General features: G+C 54.3%; 22 non-coding genes across 22 annotated transcripts; all 22 read right to left on the bottom strand.

Moving 5' to 3' along the window:
• Positions 1–431: 431 nt before the first annotated feature.
• On the bottom strand, positions 432–595 carry LOC128480855 (U1 spliceosomal RNA). The gene has a single exon (XR_008350638.1). It is a non-coding gene; the product is annotated as a U1 spliceosomal RNA (small nuclear RNA).
• Positions 596–1,131: 536 nt separating this feature from the next.
• Positions 1,132–1,347, bottom strand: LOC128481232 (small nucleolar RNA U3). The gene has a single exon (XR_008350985.1). It is a non-coding gene; the product is annotated as a small nucleolar RNA U3 (small nucleolar RNA).
• A 612-nt stretch (positions 1,348–1,959) lies between these two features.
• Positions 1,960–2,123, bottom strand: LOC128480854 (U1 spliceosomal RNA). The gene has a single exon (XR_008350637.1). It is a non-coding gene; the product is annotated as a U1 spliceosomal RNA (small nuclear RNA).
• A 536-nt stretch (positions 2,124–2,659) lies between these two features.
• Positions 2,660–2,875, bottom strand: LOC128475555 (small nucleolar RNA U3). The gene has a single exon (XR_008346610.1). It is a non-coding gene; the product is annotated as a small nucleolar RNA U3 (small nucleolar RNA).
• A 613-nt stretch (positions 2,876–3,488) lies between these two features.
• LOC128481009 (U1 spliceosomal RNA) lies at positions 3,489–3,652 on the bottom strand. The gene has a single exon (XR_008350786.1). It is a non-coding gene; the product is annotated as a U1 spliceosomal RNA (small nuclear RNA).
• Positions 3,653–4,188: 536 nt separating this feature from the next.
• On the bottom strand, positions 4,189–4,404 carry LOC128475552 (small nucleolar RNA U3). Its single transcript, XR_008346608.1, has one exon. It is a non-coding gene; the product is annotated as a small nucleolar RNA U3 (small nucleolar RNA).
• A 613-nt stretch (positions 4,405–5,017) lies between these two features.
• Positions 5,018–5,181, bottom strand: LOC128480853 (U1 spliceosomal RNA). The gene has a single exon (XR_008350636.1). It is a non-coding gene; the product is annotated as a U1 spliceosomal RNA (small nuclear RNA).
• A 536-nt stretch (positions 5,182–5,717) lies between these two features.
• Positions 5,718–5,933, bottom strand: LOC128481231 (small nucleolar RNA U3). The gene has a single exon (XR_008350984.1). It is a non-coding gene; the product is annotated as a small nucleolar RNA U3 (small nucleolar RNA).
• A 612-nt stretch (positions 5,934–6,545) lies between these two features.
• LOC128481092 (U1 spliceosomal RNA) lies at positions 6,546–6,709 on the bottom strand. The gene has a single exon (XR_008350865.1). It is a non-coding gene; the product is annotated as a U1 spliceosomal RNA (small nuclear RNA).
• Positions 6,710–7,245: 536 nt separating this feature from the next.
• Positions 7,246–7,461, bottom strand: LOC128475551 (small nucleolar RNA U3). The gene has a single exon (XR_008346607.1). It is a non-coding gene; the product is annotated as a small nucleolar RNA U3 (small nucleolar RNA).
• Positions 7,462–8,044: 583 nt separating this feature from the next.
• LOC128481019 (U1 spliceosomal RNA) lies at positions 8,045–8,208 on the bottom strand. Its single transcript, XR_008350795.1, has one exon. It is a non-coding gene; the product is annotated as a U1 spliceosomal RNA (small nuclear RNA).
• A 536-nt stretch (positions 8,209–8,744) lies between these two features.
• Positions 8,745–8,960, bottom strand: LOC128475550 (small nucleolar RNA U3). The gene has a single exon (XR_008346606.1). It is a non-coding gene; the product is annotated as a small nucleolar RNA U3 (small nucleolar RNA).
• Positions 8,961–9,573: 613 nt separating this feature from the next.
• LOC128481072 (U1 spliceosomal RNA) lies at positions 9,574–9,737 on the bottom strand. Its single transcript, XR_008350845.1, has one exon. It is a non-coding gene; the product is annotated as a U1 spliceosomal RNA (small nuclear RNA).
• Positions 9,738–10,273: 536 nt separating this feature from the next.
• On the bottom strand, positions 10,274–10,489 carry LOC128481230 (small nucleolar RNA U3). The gene has a single exon (XR_008350983.1). It is a non-coding gene; the product is annotated as a small nucleolar RNA U3 (small nucleolar RNA).
• Positions 10,490–11,101: 612 nt separating this feature from the next.
• On the bottom strand, positions 11,102–11,265 carry LOC128480852 (U1 spliceosomal RNA). The gene has a single exon (XR_008350635.1). It is a non-coding gene; the product is annotated as a U1 spliceosomal RNA (small nuclear RNA).
• A 536-nt stretch (positions 11,266–11,801) lies between these two features.
• Positions 11,802–12,017, bottom strand: LOC128475549 (small nucleolar RNA U3). The gene has a single exon (XR_008346605.1). It is a non-coding gene; the product is annotated as a small nucleolar RNA U3 (small nucleolar RNA).
• Positions 12,018–12,629: 612 nt separating this feature from the next.
• Positions 12,630–12,793, bottom strand: LOC128481057 (U1 spliceosomal RNA). Its single transcript, XR_008350831.1, has one exon. It is a non-coding gene; the product is annotated as a U1 spliceosomal RNA (small nuclear RNA).
• A 536-nt stretch (positions 12,794–13,329) lies between these two features.
• On the bottom strand, positions 13,330–13,545 carry LOC128481229 (small nucleolar RNA U3). Its single transcript, XR_008350982.1, has one exon. It is a non-coding gene; the product is annotated as a small nucleolar RNA U3 (small nucleolar RNA).
• Positions 13,546–14,159: 614 nt separating this feature from the next.
• Positions 14,160–14,323, bottom strand: LOC128480849 (U1 spliceosomal RNA). Its single transcript, XR_008350633.1, has one exon. It is a non-coding gene; the product is annotated as a U1 spliceosomal RNA (small nuclear RNA).
• Positions 14,324–14,859: 536 nt separating this feature from the next.
• Positions 14,860–15,075, bottom strand: LOC128475641 (small nucleolar RNA U3). The gene has a single exon (XR_008346692.1). It is a non-coding gene; the product is annotated as a small nucleolar RNA U3 (small nucleolar RNA).
• A 612-nt stretch (positions 15,076–15,687) lies between these two features.
• On the bottom strand, positions 15,688–15,851 carry LOC128481065 (U1 spliceosomal RNA). The gene has a single exon (XR_008350839.1). It is a non-coding gene; the product is annotated as a U1 spliceosomal RNA (small nuclear RNA).
• A 536-nt stretch (positions 15,852–16,387) lies between these two features.
• Positions 16,388–16,603, bottom strand: LOC128481227 (small nucleolar RNA U3). Its single transcript, XR_008350981.1, has one exon. It is a non-coding gene; the product is annotated as a small nucleolar RNA U3 (small nucleolar RNA).
• Positions 16,604–17,165: the final 562 nt, after the last annotated feature.

Here is a 17,165-nt window from a genome sequence, read left to right as displayed (position 1 = left end):
CGTGAAGTAGGCTAGATTGCGTTTATTCAACCACTGAACATACATTACATCCAAGGCAGGCTGCGAGGCAGCGCAGAACGGCAACATCAGCGGCTTGGCCGAGGACGCTCTGTGATGGCGTTTTTGCACGCTTTGGAAAAGCAAGAAGGAAAAAAAACCAACCAGAGAAGCGTGAGTGATGAGACCACACGTTTAAGATTTAAGACCTCCCAGGGGTGGGGCTTATGCAGATATATTGTCTCTGACGCAGGAGCAACACCTGACGAGGCCGCAAAGAGCCTGGGGCGGCACCCTTTTCCCTAACCATAACGGAGGCGCGCCTTAAGGCGCTAGAGCAGCCCCCTTAGGAGGCAGCGGCAAGGGCCACGCCTGGAGAACCACCAGCTGATACCGGAGATAATCCCCGGGCTCTATCGTTAAACCGGGATGATCAGGGGAAAGCGCGAACGCAGTCCCCCACTACCAGAAATTATGCAGTCGAGTTTCCCGCATTTGGGGAAATCGCAGGGGTCAGCACAGCCGGAGTGCAATGGCTGAGCCTCACCCTGGGAGAACCCCCTTCGTGATCAGGGTATCTCCCCTGCCAGGTAAGTATGAGTTGCCATAGGAGATGGTGGGGGGCGCCACTTCCACACCCCTCGCTAAAGTCGTGGTGGGGGTTACTGCTCCAACACTCGGCTCTGTGCAGAACAGCTGCGTGGACAAGGTGCCTGCACACAGGAAATTCCTCATCGTTGCCCTTCAGGGAAAAGTCTTCCCGTGTTAAGCTGCGCTCGTAAAATCCAGCATTCCCAGAGCGCTTTGCAGCACAAAAATTTGCACGCGGTAGCACCGCCCATCAGCGGGACCTCGCGCCGGGGAAGGAGCATTTACCCCTTGGCGACCTTAACGCACGAGCCGGGCAACAGGACTTGGCTACCATTTGATGTTGGTACGCAGAACGTTTCCACGAAAGGCTCATGAAACATAGGCCACATTAAGCCCCTCGCGAGGCGTCTATCCTGTTAAGAGTAGGCCTGTCTCGAAAGCTAGTACGGTCGGCATAGAAGGAAGGCCCTCGAAAGAGGCCAACAAACACAATTAAGGCCGCATCCGCAGAAAGCACAGCTCGACGCGTCGCTACGAGAAGTAACCGCTCAGCTTGCGCGTTCCCCCTCCTAACCTGCCCTCGGGAAGAAAGGAACAGTCATCAAAAGCAACAGGCAGCCGTTAGCCACGGCGCTTGATACTCGCTTCGCGCTCAGGGGAACGCACGTGAGCTCTTCATCACGGTTACCGAGCCTGACCACTTCCGAGCACGTTTCTCCGGTCGGGCGCTATAGAAACGATCCCTGAAAGTATAGTCTTGACGTCCGCCCTGCGAGGGACACCGTCCCACCAAAAGGCATCGCTATATAGCTTGCAGCGACAAACTAAAGCTAAGACATTCGCACAACACCGAAAGAGAAGAAGACTTTGCAATGCATGAATCTTATGAAAACAAACAAAAAAAAACCCAATTCGTAACGCTTTTTCTTAGAAGTCAATGCGTGAAGTAGGCTAGATTGCGTTTATTCAACCACTGAACATACATTACATCCAAGGCAGGCTGCGAGGCAGCGCAGAACGGCAACATCAGCGGCTTGGCCGAGGACGCTCTGTGATGGCGTTTTTGCACGCTTTGGAAAAGCAAGAAGGAAAAAAAACCAACCAGAGAAGCGTGAGTGATGAGACCACACGTTTAAGATTTAAGACCTCCCAGGGGTGGGGCTTATGCAGATACATTGTCTCTGACGCAGGAGCAACACCTGACGAGGCCGCAAAGAGCCTGGGGCGGCACCCTTTTCCCTAACCATAACGGAGGCGCGCCTTAAGGCGCTAGAGCAGCCCCCTTAGGAGGCAGCGGCAAGGGCCACGCCTGGAGAACCACCAGCTGATACCGGAGATAATCCCCGGGCTCTATCGTTAAACCGGGATGATCAGGGGAAAGCGCGAACGCAGTCCCCCACTACCAGAAATTATGCAGTCGAGTTTCCCGCATTTGGGGAAATCGCAGGGGTCAGCACAGCCGGAGTGCAATGGCTGAGCCTCACCCTGGGAGAACCCCCTTCGTGATCAGGGTATCTCCCCTGCCAGGTAAGTATGAGTTGCCATAGGAGATGGTGGGGGGCGCCACTTCCACACCCCTCGCTAAAGTCGTGGTGGGGGTTACTGCTCCAACACTCGGCTCTGTGCAGAACAGCTGCGTGGACAAGGTGCCTGCACACAGGAAATTCCTCATCGTTGCCCTTCAGGGAAAAGTCTTCCCGTGTTAAGCTGCGCTCGTAAAATCCAGCATTCCCAGAGCGCTTTGCAGCACAAAAATTTGCACGCGGTAGCACCGCCCATCAGCGGGACCTCGCGCCGGGGAAGGAGCATTTACCCCTTGGCGACCTTAACGCACGAGCCGGGCAACAGGACTTGGCTACCATTTGATGTTGGTACGCAGAACGTTTCCACGAAAGGCTCATGAAACATAGGCCACATTAAGCCCCTCGCGAGGCGTCTATCCTGTTAAGAGTAGGCCTGCCTCGAAAGCTAGTACGGTCGGCATAGAAGGAAGGCCCTCGAAAGAGGCCAACAAACACAATTAAGGCCGCATCCGCAGAAAGCACAGCTCGACGCGTCGCTACGAGAAGTAACCGCTCAGCTTGCGCGTTCCCCCTCCTAACCTGCCCTCGGGAAGAAAGGAACAGTCATCAGAAGCAACAGGCAGCCGTTAGCCACGGCGCTTGATACTCGCTTCGCGCTCAGGGGAACGCACGTGAGCTCTTCATCACGGTTACCGAGCCTGACCACTTCCGAGCACGTTTCTCCGGTCGGGCGCTATAGAAACGATCCCTGAAAGTATAGTCTTGACGTCCGCCCTGCGAGGGACACCGTCCCACCAAAAGGCATCGCTATATAGCTTGCAGCGACAAACTAAAGCTAAGACATTCGCACAACACCGAAAGAGAAGAAGACTTTGCAATGCATGAATCTTATGAAAACAAACAAAAAAAAAAACCAATTCGTAACGCTTTTTCTTAGAAGTCAATGCGTGAAGTAGGCTAGATTGCGTTTATTCAACCACTGAACATACATTACATCCAAGGCAGGCTGCGAGGCAGCGCAGAACGGCAACATCAGCGGCTTGGCCGAGGACGCTCTGTGATGGCGTTTTTGCACGCTTTGGAAAAGCAAGAAGGAAAAAAAACCAACCAGAGAAGCGTGAGTGATGAGACCACACGTTTAAGATTTAAGACCTCCCAGGGGTGGGGCTTATGCAGATATATTGTCTCTGACGCAGGAGCAACACCTGACGAGGCCGCAAAGAGCCTGGGGCGGCACCCTTTTCCCTAACCATAACGGAGGCGCGCCTTAAGGCGCTAGAGCAGCCCCCTTAGGAGGCAGCGGCAAGGGCCACGCCTGGAGAACCACCAGCTGATACCGGAGATAATCCCCGGGCTCTATCGTTAAACCGGGATGATCAGGGGAAAGCGCGAACGCAGTACCCCACTACCAGAAATTATGCAGTCGAGTTTCCCGCATTTGGGGAAATCGCAGGGGTCAGCACAGCCGGAGTGCAATGGCTGAGCCTCACCCTGGGAGAACCCCCTTCGTGATCAGGGTATCTCCCCTGCCAGGTAAGTATGAGTTGCCATAGGAGATGGTGGGGGGCGCCACTTCCACACCCCTCGCTAAAGTCGTGGTGGGGGTTACTGCTCCAACACTCGGCTCTGTGCAGAACAGCTGCGTGGACAAGGTGCCTGCACACAGGAAATTCCTCATCGTTGCCCTTCAGGGAAAAGTCTTCCCGTGTTAAGCTGCGCTCGTAAAATCCAGCATTCCCAGAGCGCTTTGCAGCACAAAAATTTGCACGCGGTAGCACCGCCCATCAGCGGGACCTCGCGCCGGGGAAGGAGCATTTACCCCTTGGCGACCTTAACGCACGAGCCGGGCAACAGGACTTGGCTACCATTTGATGTTGGTACGCAGAACGTTTCCACGAAAGGCTCATGAAACATAGGCCACATTAAGCCCCTCGCGAGGCGTCTATCCTGTTAAGAGTAGGCCTGCCTCGAAAGCTAGTACGGTCGGCATAGAAGGAAGGCCCTCGAAAGAGGCCAACAAACACAATTAAGGCCGCATCCGCAGAAAGCACAGCTCGACGCGTCGCTACGAGAAGTAACCGCTCAGCTTGCGCGTTCCCCCTCCTAACCTGCCCTCGGGAAGAAAGGAACAGTCATCAGAAGCAACAGGCAGCCGTTAGCCACGGCGCTTGATACTCGCTTCGCGCTCAGGGGAACGCACGTGAGCTCTTCATCACGGTTACCGAGCCTGACCACTTCCGAGCACGTTTCTCCGGTCGGGCGCTATAGAAACGATCCCTGAAAGTATAGTCTTGACGTCCGCCCTGCGAGGGACACCGTCCCACCAAAAGGCATCGCTATATAGCTTGCAGCGACAAACTAAAGCTAAGACATTCGCACAACACCGAAAGAGAAGAAGACTTTGCAATGCATGAATCTTATGAAAACAAACAAAAAAAAAAACCAATTCGTAACGCTTTTTCTTAGAAGTCAATGCGTGAAGTAGGCTAGATTGCGTTTATTCAACCACTGAACATACATTACATCCAAGGCAGGCTGCGAGGCAGCGCAGAACGGCAACATCAGCGGCTTGGCCGAGGACGCTCTGTGATGGCGTTTTTGCACGCTTTGGAAAAGCAAGAAGGAAAAAAAACCAACCAGAGAAGCGTGAGTGATGAGACCACACGTTTAAGATTTAAGACCTCCCAGGGGTGGGGCTTATGCAGATATATTGTCTCTGACGCAGGAGCAACACCTGACGAGGCCGCAAAGAGCCTGGGGCGGCACCCTTTTCCCTAACCATAACGGAGGCGCGCCTTAAGGCGCTAGAGCAGCCCCCTTAGGAGGCAGCGGCAAGGGCCACGCCTGGAGAACCACCAGCTGATACCGGAGATAATCCCCGGGCTCTATCGTTAAACCGGGATGATCAGGGGAAAGCGCGAACGCAGTCCCCCACTACCAGAAATTATGCAGTCGAGTTTCCCGCATTTGGGGAAATCGCAGGGGTCAGCACAGCCGGAGTGCAATGGCTGAGCCTCACCCTGGGAGAACCCCCTTCGTGATCAGGGTATCTCCCCTGCCAGGTAAGTATGAGTTGCCATAGGAGATGGTGGGGGGCGCCACTTCCACACCCCTCGCTAAAGTCGTGGTGGGGGTTACTGCTCCAACACTCGGCTCTGTGCAGAACAGCTGCGTGGACAAGGTGCCTGCACACAGGAAATTCCTCATCGTTGCCCTTCAGGGAAAAGTCTTCCCGTGTTAAGCTGCGCTCGTAAAATCCAGCATTCCCAGAGCGCTTTGCAGCACAAAAATTTGCACGCGGTAGCACCGCCCATCAGCGGGACCTCGCGCCGGGGAAGGAGCATTTACCCCTTGGCGACCTTAACGCACGAGCCGGGCAACAGGACTTGGCTACCATTTGATGTTGGTACGCAGAACGTTTCCACGAAAGGCTCATGAAACATAGGCCACATTAAGCCCCTCGCGAGGCGTCTATCCTGTTAAGAGTAGGCCTGTCTCGAAAGCTAGTACGGTCGGCATAGAAGGAAGGCCCTCGAAAGAGGCCAACAAACACAATTAAGGCCGCATCCGCAGAAAGCACAGCTCGACGCGTCGCTACGAGAAGTAACCGCTCAGCTTGCGCGTTCCCCCTCCTAACCTGCCCTCGGGAAGAAAGGAACAGTCATCAAAAGCAACAGGCAGCCGTTAGCCACGGCGCTTGATACTCGCTTCGCGCTCAGGGGAACGCACGTGAGCTCTTCATCACGGTTACCGAGCCTGACCACTTCCGAGCACGTTTCTCCGGTCGGGCGCTATAGAAACGATCCCTGAAAGTATAGTCTTGACGTCCGCCCTGCGAGGGACACCGTCCCACCAAAAGGCATCGCTATATAGCTTGCAGCGACAAACTAAAGCTAAGACATTCGCACAACACCGAAAGAGAAGAAGACTTTGCAATGCATGAATCTTATGAAAACAAACAAAAAAAAACCCAATTCGTAACGCTTTTTCTTAGAAGTCAATGCGTGAAGTAGGCTAGATTGCGTTTATTCAACCACTGAACATACATTACATCCAAGGCAGGCTGCGAGGCAGCGCAGAACGGCAACATCAGCGGCTTGGCCGAGGACGCTCTGTGATGGCGTTTTTGCACGCTTTGGAAAAGCAAGAAGGAAAAAAAACCAACCAGAGAAGCGTGAGTGATGAGACCACACGTTTAAGATTTAAGACCTCCCAGGGGTGGGGCTTATGCAGATACATTGTCTCTGACGCAGGAGCAACACCTGACGAGGCCGCAAAGAGCCTGGGGCGGCACCCTTTTCCCTAACCATAACGGAGGCGCGCCTTAAGGCGCTAGAGCAGCCCCCTTAGGAGGCAGCGGCAAGGGCCACGCCTGGAGAACCACCAGCTGATACCAGAGATAATCCCCGGGCTCTATCGTTAAACCGGGATGATCAGGGGAAAGCACGAACGCAGTACCCCACTACCAGAAATTATGCAGTCGAGTTTCCCGCATTTGGGGAAATCGCAGGGGTCAGCACAGCCGGAGTGCAATGGCTGAGCCTCACCCTGGGAGAACCCCCTTCGTGATCAGGGTATCTCCCCTGCCAGGTAAGTATGAGTTGCCATAGGAGATGGTGGGGGGCGCCACTTCCACACCCCTCGCTAAAGTCGTGGTGGGGGTTACTGCTCCAACACTCGGCTCTGTGCAGAACAGCTGCGTGGACAAGGTGCCTGCACACAGGAAATTCCTCATCGTTGCCCTTCAGGGAAAAGTCTTCCCGTGTTAAGCTGCGCTCGTAAAATCCAGCATTCCCAGAGCGCTTTGCAGCACAAAAATTTGCACGCGGTAGCACCGCCCATCAGCGGGACCTCGCGCCGGGGAAGGAGCATTTACCCCTTGGCGACCTTAACGCACGAGCCGGGCAACAGGACTTGGCTACCATTTGATGTTGGTACGCAGAACGTTTCCACGAAAGGCTCATGAAACATAGGCCACATTAAGCCCCTCGCGAGGCGTCTATCCTGTTAAGAGTAGGCCTGCCTCGAAAGCTAGTACGGTCGGCATAGAAGGAAGGCCCTCGAAAGAGGCCAACAAACACAATTAAGGCCGCATCCGCAGAAAGCACAGCTCGACGCGTCGCTACGAGAAGTAACCGCTCAGCTTGCGCGTTCCCCCTCCTAACCTGCCCTCGGGAAGAAAGGAACAGTCATCAGAAGCAACAGGCAGCCGTTAGCCACGGCGCTTGATACTCGCTTCGCGCTCAGGGGAACGCACGTGAGCTCTTCATCACGGTTACCGAGCCTGACCACTTCCGAGCACGTTTCTCCGGTCGGGCGCTATAGAAACGATCCCTGAAAGTATAGTCTTGACGTCCGCCCTGCGAGGGACACCGTCCCACCAAAAGGCATCGCTATATAGCTTGCAGCGACAAACTAAAGCTAAGACATTCGCACAACACCGAAAGAGAAGAAGACTTTGCAATGCATGAATCTTATGAAAACAAACAAAAAAAAAAACAATTCGTAACGCTTTTTCATAGAAGTCAATGCGTGAAGTAGGCTAGATTGCGTTTATTCAACCACTGAACATACATTACATCCAAGGCAGGCTGCGAGGCAGCGCAGAACGGCAACATCAGCGGCTTGGCCGAGGACGCTCTGTGATGGCGTTTTTGCACGCTTTGGAAAAACAGGAAGGAAAAAAAACCAACCAGAGAAGCGTGAGTGATGAGACCACACGTTTAAGATTTAAGACCTCCCAGGGGTGGGGCTTATGCAGATATATTGTCTCTGACGCAGGAGCAACACCTGACGAGGCCGCAAAGAGCCTGGGGCGGCACCCTTTTCCCTAACCATAACGGAGGCGCGCCTTAGGAGGCAGCGGCAAGGGCCACGCCTGGAGAACCACCAGCTGATACCGGAGATAATCCCCGGGATTAAACCGGGATGATCAGGGGAAAGCGCGAACGCAGTCCCCCACTACCAGAAATTATGCAGTCGAGTTTCCCGCATTTGGGGAAATCGCAGGGGTCAGCACAGCCGGAGTGCAATGGCTGAGCCTCACCCTGGGAGAACCCCCTTCGCGATCAGGGTATCTCCCCTGCCAGGTAAGTATGAGTTGCCATAGGAGATGGTGGGGGGCGCCACTTCCACACCCCTCGCTAAAGTCGTGGTGGGGGTTACTGCTCCAACACTCGGCTCTGTGCAGAACAGCTGCGTGGACAAGGTGCCTGCACACAGGAAATTCCTCATCGTTGCCCTTCAGGGAAAAGTCTTCCCGTGTTAAGCTGCGCTCGTAAAATCCAGCATTCCCAGAGCGCTTTGCAGCACAAAAATTTGCACGCGGTAGCACCGCCCATCAGCGGGACCTCGCGCCGGGGAAGGAGCATTTACCCCTTGGCGACCTTAACGCACGAGCCGGGCAACAGGACTTGGCTACCATTTGATGTTGGTACGCAGAACGTTTCCACGAAAGGCTCATGAAACATAGGCCACATTAAGCCCCTCGCGAGGCGTCTATCCTGTTAAGAGTAGGCCTGCCTCGAAAGCTAGTACGGTCGGCATAGAAGGAAGGCCCTCGAAAGAGGCCAACAAACACAATTAAGGCCGCATCCGCAGAAAGCACAGCTCGACGCGTCGCTACGAGAAGTAACCGCTCAGCTTGCGCGTTCCCCCTCCTAACCTGCCCTCGGGAAGAAAGGAACAGTCATCAGAAGCAACAGGCAGCCGTTAGCCACGGCGCTTGATACTCGCTTCGCGCTCAGGGGAACGCACGTGAGCTCTTCATCACGGTTACCGAGCCTGACCACTTCCGAGCACGTTTCTCCGGTCGGGCGCTATAGAAACGATCCCTGAAAGTATAGTCTTGACGTCCGCCCTGCGAGGGACACCGTCCCACCAAAAGGCATCGCTATATAGCTTGCAGCGACAAACTAAAGCTAAGACATTCGCACAACACCGAAAGAGAAGAAGACTTTGCAATGCATGAATCTTATGAAAACAAACAAAAAAAAAAACCAATTCGTAACGCTTTTTCTTAGAGGTCAATGCGTGAAGTAGGCTAGATTGCGTTTATTCAACCACTGAACATACATTACATCCAAGGCAGGCTGCGAGGCAGCGCAGAACGGCAACATCAGCGGCTTGGCCGAGGACGCTCTGTGATGGCGTTTTTGCACGCTTTGGAAAAGCAAGAAGGAAAAAAAACCAACCAGAGAAGCGTGAGTGATGAGACCACACGTTTAAGATTTAAGACCTCCCAGGGGTGGGGCTTATGCAGATATATTGTCTCTGACGCAGGAGCAACACCTGACGAGGCCGCAAAGAGCCTGGGGCGGCACCCTTTTCCCTAACCATAACGGAGGCACGCCTTAAGGCGCTAGAGCAGCCCCCTTAGGAGGCAGCGGCAAGGGCCACGCCTGGAGAACCACCAGCTGATACCGGAGATAATCCCCGGGCTCTATCGTTAAACCGGGATGATCAGGGGAAAGCGCGAATGCAGTCCCCCACTACCAGAAATTATGCAGTCGAGTTTCCCGCATTTGGGGAAATCGCAGGGGTCAGCACAGCCGGAGTGCAATGGCTGAGCCTCACCCTGGGAGAACCCCCTTCGTGATCAGGGTATCTCCCCTGCCAGGTAAGTATGAGTTGCTATAGGAGATGGTGGGGGGCGCCACTTCCACACCCCTCGCTAAAGTCGTGGTGGGGGTTACTGCTCCAACACTCGGCTCTGTGCAGAACAGCTGCGTGGACAAGGTGCCTGCACACAGGAAATTCCTCATCGTTGCCCTTCAGGGAAAAGTCTTCCCGTGTTAAGCTGCGCTCGTAAAATCCAGCATTCCCAGAGCGCTTTGCAGCACAAAAATTTGCACGCGGTAGCACCGCCCATCAGCGGGACCTCGTGCCGGGGAAGGAGCATTTACCCCTTGGCGACCTTAACGCACGAGCCGGGCAACAGGACTTGGCTACCATTTGATGTTGGTACGCAGAACGTTTCCACGAAAGGCTCATGAAACATAGGCCACATTAAGCCCCTCGCGAGGCGTCTATCCTGTTAAGAGTAGGCCTGCCTCGAAAGCTAGTACGGTCGGCATAGAAGGAAGGCCCTCGAAAGAGGCCAACAAACACAATTAAGGCCGCATCCGCAGAAAGCACAGCTCGACGCGTCGCTACGAGAAGTAACCGCTCAGCTTGCGCGTTCCCCCTCCTAACCTGCCCTCGGGAAGAAAGGAACAGTCATCAAAAGCAACAGGCAGCCGTTAGCCACGGCGCTTGATACTCGCTTCGCGCTCAGGGGAACGCACGTGAGCTCTTCATCACGGTTACCGAGCCTGACCACTTCCGAGCACGTTTCTCCGGTCGGGCGCTATAGAAACGATCCCTGAAAGTATAGTCTTGACGTCCGCCCTGCGAGGGACACCGTCCCACCAAAAGGCATCGCTATATAGCTTGCAGCGACAAACTAAAGCTAAGACATTCGCACAACACCGAAAGAGAAGAAGACTTTGCAATGCATGAATCTTATGAAAACAAACAAAAAAAAAACCAATTCGTAACGCTTTTTCTTAGAAGTCAATGCGTGAAGTAGGCTAGATTGCGTTTATTCAACCACTGAACATACATTACATCCAAGGCAGGCTGCGAGGCAGCGCAGAACGGCAACATCAGCGGCTTGGCCGAGGACGCTCTGTGATGGCGTTTTTGCACGCTTTGGAAAAGCAAGAAGGAAAAAAAACCAACCAGAGAAGCGTGAGTGATGAGACCACACGTTTAAGATTTAAGACCTCCCAGGGGTGGGGCTTATGCAGATACATTGTCTCTGACGCAGGAGCAACACCTGACGAGGCCGCAAAGAGCCTGGGGCGGCACCCTTTTCCCTAACCATAACGGAGGCGCGCCTTAAGGCGCTAGAGCAGCCCCCTTAGGAGGCAGCGGCAAGGGCCACGCCTGGAGAACCACCAGCTGATACCGGAGATAATCCCCGGGCTCTATCGTTAAACCGGGATGATCAGGGGAAAGCGCGAACGCAGTCCCCCACTACCAGAAATTATGCAGTCGAGTTTCCCGCATTTGGGGAAATCGCAGGGGTCAGCACAGCCGGAGTGCAATGGCTGAGCCTCACCCTGGGAGAACCCCCTTCGTGATCAGGGTATCTCCCCTGCCAGGTAAGTATGAGTTGCCATAGGAGATGGTGGGGGGCGCCACTTCCACACCCCTCGCTAAAGTCGTGGTGGGGGTTACTGCTCCAACACTCGGCTCTGTGCAGAACAGCTGCGTGGACAAGGTGCCTGCACACAGGAAATTCCTCATCGTTGCCCTTCAGGGAAAAGTCTTCCCGTGTTAAGCTGCGCTCGTAAAATCCAGCATTCCCAGAGCGCTTTGCAGCACAAAAATTTGCACGCGGTAGCACCGCCCATCAGCGGGACCTCGCGCCGGGGAAGGAGCATTTACCCCTTGGCGACCTTAACGCACGAGCCGGGCAACAGGACTTGGCTACCATTTGATGTTGGTACGCAGAACGTTTCCACGAAAGGCTCATGAAACATAGGCCACATTAAGCCCCTCGCGAGGCGTCTATCCTGTTAAGAGTAGGCCTGCCTCGAAAGCTAGTACGGTCGGCATAGAAGGAAGGCCCTCGAAAGAGGCCAACAAACACAATTAAGGCCGCATCCGCAGAAAGCACAGCTCGACGCGTCGCTACGAGAAGTAACCGCTCAGCTTGCGCGTTCCCCCTCCTAACCTGCCCTCGGGAAGAAAGGAACAGTCATCAGAAGCAACAGGCAGCCGTTAGCCACGGCGCTTGATACTCGCTTCGCGCTCAGGGGAACGCACGTGAGCTCTTCATCACGGTTACCGAGCCTGACCACTTCCGAGCACGTTTCTCCGGTCGGGCGCTATAGAAACGATCCCTGAAAGTATAGTCTTGACGTCCGCCCTGCGAGGGACACCGTCCCACCAAAAGGCATCGCTATATAGCTTGCAGCGACAAACTAAAGCTAAGACATTCGCACAACACCGAAAGAGAAGAAGACTTTGCAATGCATGAATCTTATGAAAACAAACAAAAAAAAAACCAATTCGTAACGCTTTTTCTTAGAAGTCAATGCGTGAAGTAGGCTAGATTGCGTTTATTCAACCACTGAACATACATTACATCCAAGGCAAGCTGCGAGGCAGCGCAGAACGGCAACATCAGCGGCTTGGCCGAGGACGCTCTGTGATGGCGTTTTTGCACGCTTTGGAAAAACAGGAAGGAAAAAAAACCAACCAGAGAAGCGTGAGTGATGAGACCACACGTTTAAGATTTAAGACCTCCCAGGGGTGGGGCTTATGCAGATATATTGTCTCTGACGCAGGAGCAACACCTGACGAGGCCGCAAAGAGCCTGGGGCGGCACCCTTTTCCCTAACCATAACGGAGGCGCACCTTAAGGCGCTAGAGCAGCCCCCTTAGGAGGCAGCGGCAAGGGCCACGCCTGGAGAACCACCAGCTGATACCGGAGATAATCCCCGGGCTCTATCGTTAAACCGGGATGATCAGGGGAAAGCGCGAACGCAGTCCCCCACTACCAGAAATTATGCAGTCGAGTTTCCCGCATTTGGGGAAATCGCAGAGGTCAGCACAGCCGGAGTGCAATGGCTGAGCCTCACCCTGGGAGAACCCCCTTTGTGATCAGGGTATCTCCCCTGCCAGGTAAGTATGAGTTGCCATAGGAGATGGTGGGGGGCGCCACTTCCACACCCCTCGCTAAAGTCGTGGTGGGGGTTACTGCTCCAACACTCGGCTCTGTGCAGAACAGCTGCGTGGACAAGGTGCCTGCACACAGGAAATTCCTCATCGTTGCCCTTCAGGGAAAAGTCTTCCCGTGTTAAGCTGCGCTCGTAAAATCCAGCATTCCCAGAGCGCTTTGCAGCACAAAAATTTGCACGCGGTAGCACCGCCCATCAGCGGGACCTCGTGCCGGGGAAGGAGCATTTACCCCTTGGCGACCTTAACGCACGAGCCGGGCAACAGGACTTGGCTACCATTTGATGTTGGTACGCAGAACGTTTCCACGAAAGGCTCATGAAACATAGGCCACATTAAGCCCCTCGCGAGGCGTCTATCCTGTTAAGAGTAGGCCTGCCTCGAAAGCTAGTACGGTCGGCATAGAAGGAAGGCCCTCGAAAGAGGCCAACAAACACAATTAAGGCCGCATCCGCAGAAAGCACAGCTCGACGCGTCGCTACGAGAAGTAACCGCTCAGCTTGCGCGTTCCCCCTCCTAACCTGCCCTCGGGAAGAAAGGAACAGTCATCAAAAGCAACAGGCAGCCGTTAGCCACGGCGCTTGATACTCGCTTCGCGCTCAGGGGAACGCACGTGAGCTCTTCATCACGGTTACCGAGCCTGACCACTTCCGAGCACGTTTCTCCGGTCGGGCGCTATAGAAACGATCCCTGAAAGTATAGTCTTGACGTCCGCCCTGCGAGGGACACCGTCCCACCAAAAGGCATCGCTATATAGCTTGCAGCGACAAACTAAAGCTAAGACATTCGCACAACACCGAAAGAGAAGAAGACTTTGCAATGCATGAATCTTATGAAAACAAACAAAAAAAAAACCAATTCGTAACGCTTTTTCTTAGAAGTCAATGCGTGAAGTAGGCTAGATTGCGTTTATTCAACCACTGAACATACATTACATCCAAGGCAGGCTGCGAGGCAGCGCAGAACGGCAACATCAGCGGCTTGGCCGAGGACGCTCTGTGATGGCGTTTTTGCACGCTTTGGAAAAGCAAGAAGGAAAAAAAACCAACCAGAGAAGCGTGAGTGATGAGACCACACGTTTAAGATTTAAGACCTCCCAGGGGTGGGGCTTATGCAGATACATTGTCTCTGACGCAGGAGCAACACCTGACGAGGCCGCAAAGAGCCTCTTAACAGGCACCCTTTTCCCTAACCATAACGGAGGCGCGCCTTAAGGCGCTAGAGCAGCCCCCTTAGGAGGCAGCGGCAAGGGCCACGCCTGGAGAACCACCAGCTGATACCGGAGATAATCCCCGGGCTCTATCGTTAAACCGGGATGATCAGGGGAAAGCGCGAACGCAGTCCCCCACTACCAGAAATTATGCAGTCGAGTTTCCCGCATTTGGGGAAATCGCAGGGGTCAGCACAGCCGGAGTGCAATGGCTGAGCCTCACCCTGGGAGAACCCCCTTCGTGATCAGGGTATCTCCCCTGCCAGGTAAGTATGAGTTGCCATAGGAGATGGTGGGGGGCGCCACTTCCACACCCCTCGCTAAAGTCGTGGTGGGGGTTACTGCTCCAACACTCGGCTCTGTGCAGAACAGCTGCGTGGACAAGGTGCCTGCACACAGGAAATTCCTCATCGTTGCCCTTCAGGGAAAAGTCTTCCCGTGTTAAGCTGCGCTCGTAAAATCCAGCATTCCCAGAGCGCTTTGCAGCACAAAAATTTGCACGCGGTAGCACCGCCCATCAGCGGGACCTCACGCCGGGGAAGGAGCATTTACCCCTTGGCGACCTTAACGCACGAGCCGGGCAACAGGACTTGGCTACCATTTGATGTTGGTACGCAGAACGTTTCCACGAAAGGCTCATGAAACATAGGCCACATTAAGCCCCTCGCGAGGCGTCTATCCTGTTAAGAGTAGGCCTGCCTCGAAAGCTAGTACGGTCGGCATAGAAGGAAGGCCCTCGAAAGAGGCCAACAAACACAATTAAGGCCGCATCCGCAGAAAGCACAGCTCGACGCGTCGCTACGAGAAGTAACCGCTCAGCTTGCGCGTTCCCCCTCCTAACCTGCCCTCGGGAAGAAAGGAACAGTCATCAGAAGCAACAGGCAGCCGTTAGCCACGGCGCTTGATACTCGCTTCGCGCTCAGGGGAACGCACGTGAGCTCTTCATCACGGTTACCGAGCCTGACCGCTTCCGAGCACGTTTCTCCGGTCGGGCGCTATAGAAACGATCCCTGAAAGTATAGTCTTGACGTCCGCCCTGCGAGGGACACCGTCCCACCAAAAGGCATCGCTATATAGCTTGCAGCGACAAACTAAAGCTAAGACATTCGCACAACACCGAAAGAGAAGAAGACTTTGCAATGCATGAATCTTATGAAAACAAACAAAAAAAAAACCAATTCGTAACGCTTTTTCTTAGAAGTCAATGCGTGAAGTAGGCTAGATTGCGTTTATTCAACCACTGAACATACATTACATCCAAGGCAGGCTGCGAGGCAGCGCAGAACGGCAACATCAGCGGCTTGGCCGAGGACGCTCTGTGATGGCGTTTTTGCACGCTTTGGAAAAACAGGAAGGAAAAAAAACCAACCAGAGAAGCGTGAGTGATGAGACCACACGTTTAAGATTTAAGACCTCCCAGGGGTGGGGCTTATGCAGATATATTGTCTCTGACGCAGGAGCAACACCTGACGAGGCCGCAAAGAGCCTGGGGCGGCACCCTTTTCCCTAACCATAACGGAGGCGCGCCTTAAGGCGCTAGAGCAGCCCCCTTAGGAGGCAGCGGCAAGGGCCACGCCTGGAGAACCACCAGCTGATACCGGAGATAATCCCCAGGCTCTATCGTTAAACCGGGATGATCAGGGGAAAGCGCGAACGCAGTCCCCCACTACCAGAAATTATGCAGTCGAGTTTCCCGCATTTGGGGAAATCGCAGGGGTCAGCACAGCCGGAGTGCAATGGCTGAGCCTCACCCTGGGAGAACTCCCTTCGTGATCAGGGTATCTCCCCTGCCAGGTAAGTATGAGTTGCCATAGGAGATGGTGGGGGGCGCCACTTCCACACCCCTCGCTAAAGTCGTGGTGGGGGTTACTGCTCCAACACTCGGCTCTGTGCAGAACAGCTGCGTGGACAAGGTGCCTGCACACAGGAAATTCCTCATCGTTGCCCTTCAGGGAAAAGTCTTCCCGTGTTAAGCTGCGCTCGTAAAATCCAGCATTCCCAGAGCGCTTTGCAGCACAAAAATTTGCACGCGGTAGCACCGCCCATCAGCGGGACCTCGCGCCGGGGAAGGAGCATTTACCCCTTGGCGACCTTAACGCACGAGCCGGGCAACAGGACTTGGCTACCATTTGATGTTGGTACGCAGAACGTTTCCACGAAAGGCTCATGAAACATAGGCCACATTAAGCCCCTCGCGAGGCGTCTATCCTGTTAAGAGTAGGCCTGCCTCGAAAGCTAGTACGGTCGGCATAGAAGGAAGGCCCTCGAAAGAGGCCAACAAACACAATTAAGGCCGCATCTGCAGAAAGCACAGCTCGACGCGTCGCTACGAGAAGTAACCGCTCAGCTTGCGCGTTCCCCCTCCTAACCTGCCCTCGGGAAGAAAGGAACAGTCATCAAAAGCAACAGGCAGCCGTTAGCCACGGCGCTTGATACTCGCTTCGCGCTCAGGGGAACGCACGTGAGCTCTTCATCACGGTTACCGAGCCTGACCACTTCCGAGCACGTTTCTCCGGTCGGGCGCTATAGAAACGATCCCTGAAAGTATAGTCTTGACGTCCGCCCTGCGAGGGACACCGTCCCACCAAAAGGCATCGCTATATAGCTTGCAGCGACAAACTAAAGCTAAGACATTCGCACAACACCGAAAGAGAAGAAGACTTTGCAATGCATGAATCTTATGAAAACAGACAAAAAAAAAACCAATTCGTAACGCTTTTTCTTAGAAGTCAATGCGTGAAGTAGGCTAGATTGCGTTTATTCAACCACTGAACATACATTACATCCAAGGCAGGCTGCGAGGCAGCGCAGAACGGCAACATCAGCGGCTTGGCCGAGGACGCTCTGTGATGGCGTTTTTGCACGCTTTGGAAAAGCAAGAAGGAAAAAAAACCAACCAGAGAAGCGTGAGTGATGAGACCACACGTTTAAGATTTAAGACCTCCCAGGGGTGGGGCTTATGCAGATATATTGTCTCTGACGCAGGAGCAACACCTGACGAGGCCGCAAAGAGCCTGGGGCGGCACCCTTTTCCCTAACCATAACGGAGGCGCGCCTTAAGGCGCTAGAGCAGCCCCCTTAGGAGGCAGCGGCAAGGGCCACGCCTGGAGAACCAC

Source organism: Spea bombifrons, chromosome 2 (genome assembly GCF_027358695.1).
Source record: "Spea bombifrons isolate aSpeBom1 chromosome 2, aSpeBom1.2.pri, whole genome shotgun sequence".
Classification (NCBI taxonomy): Eukaryota; Metazoa; Chordata; class Amphibia; order Anura; family Pelobatidae; genus Spea; species Spea bombifrons.
The sequence above is the reverse complement of the archived record's forward strand: the minus strand, read 5'-3'. Positions and strand labels throughout refer to the sequence as shown.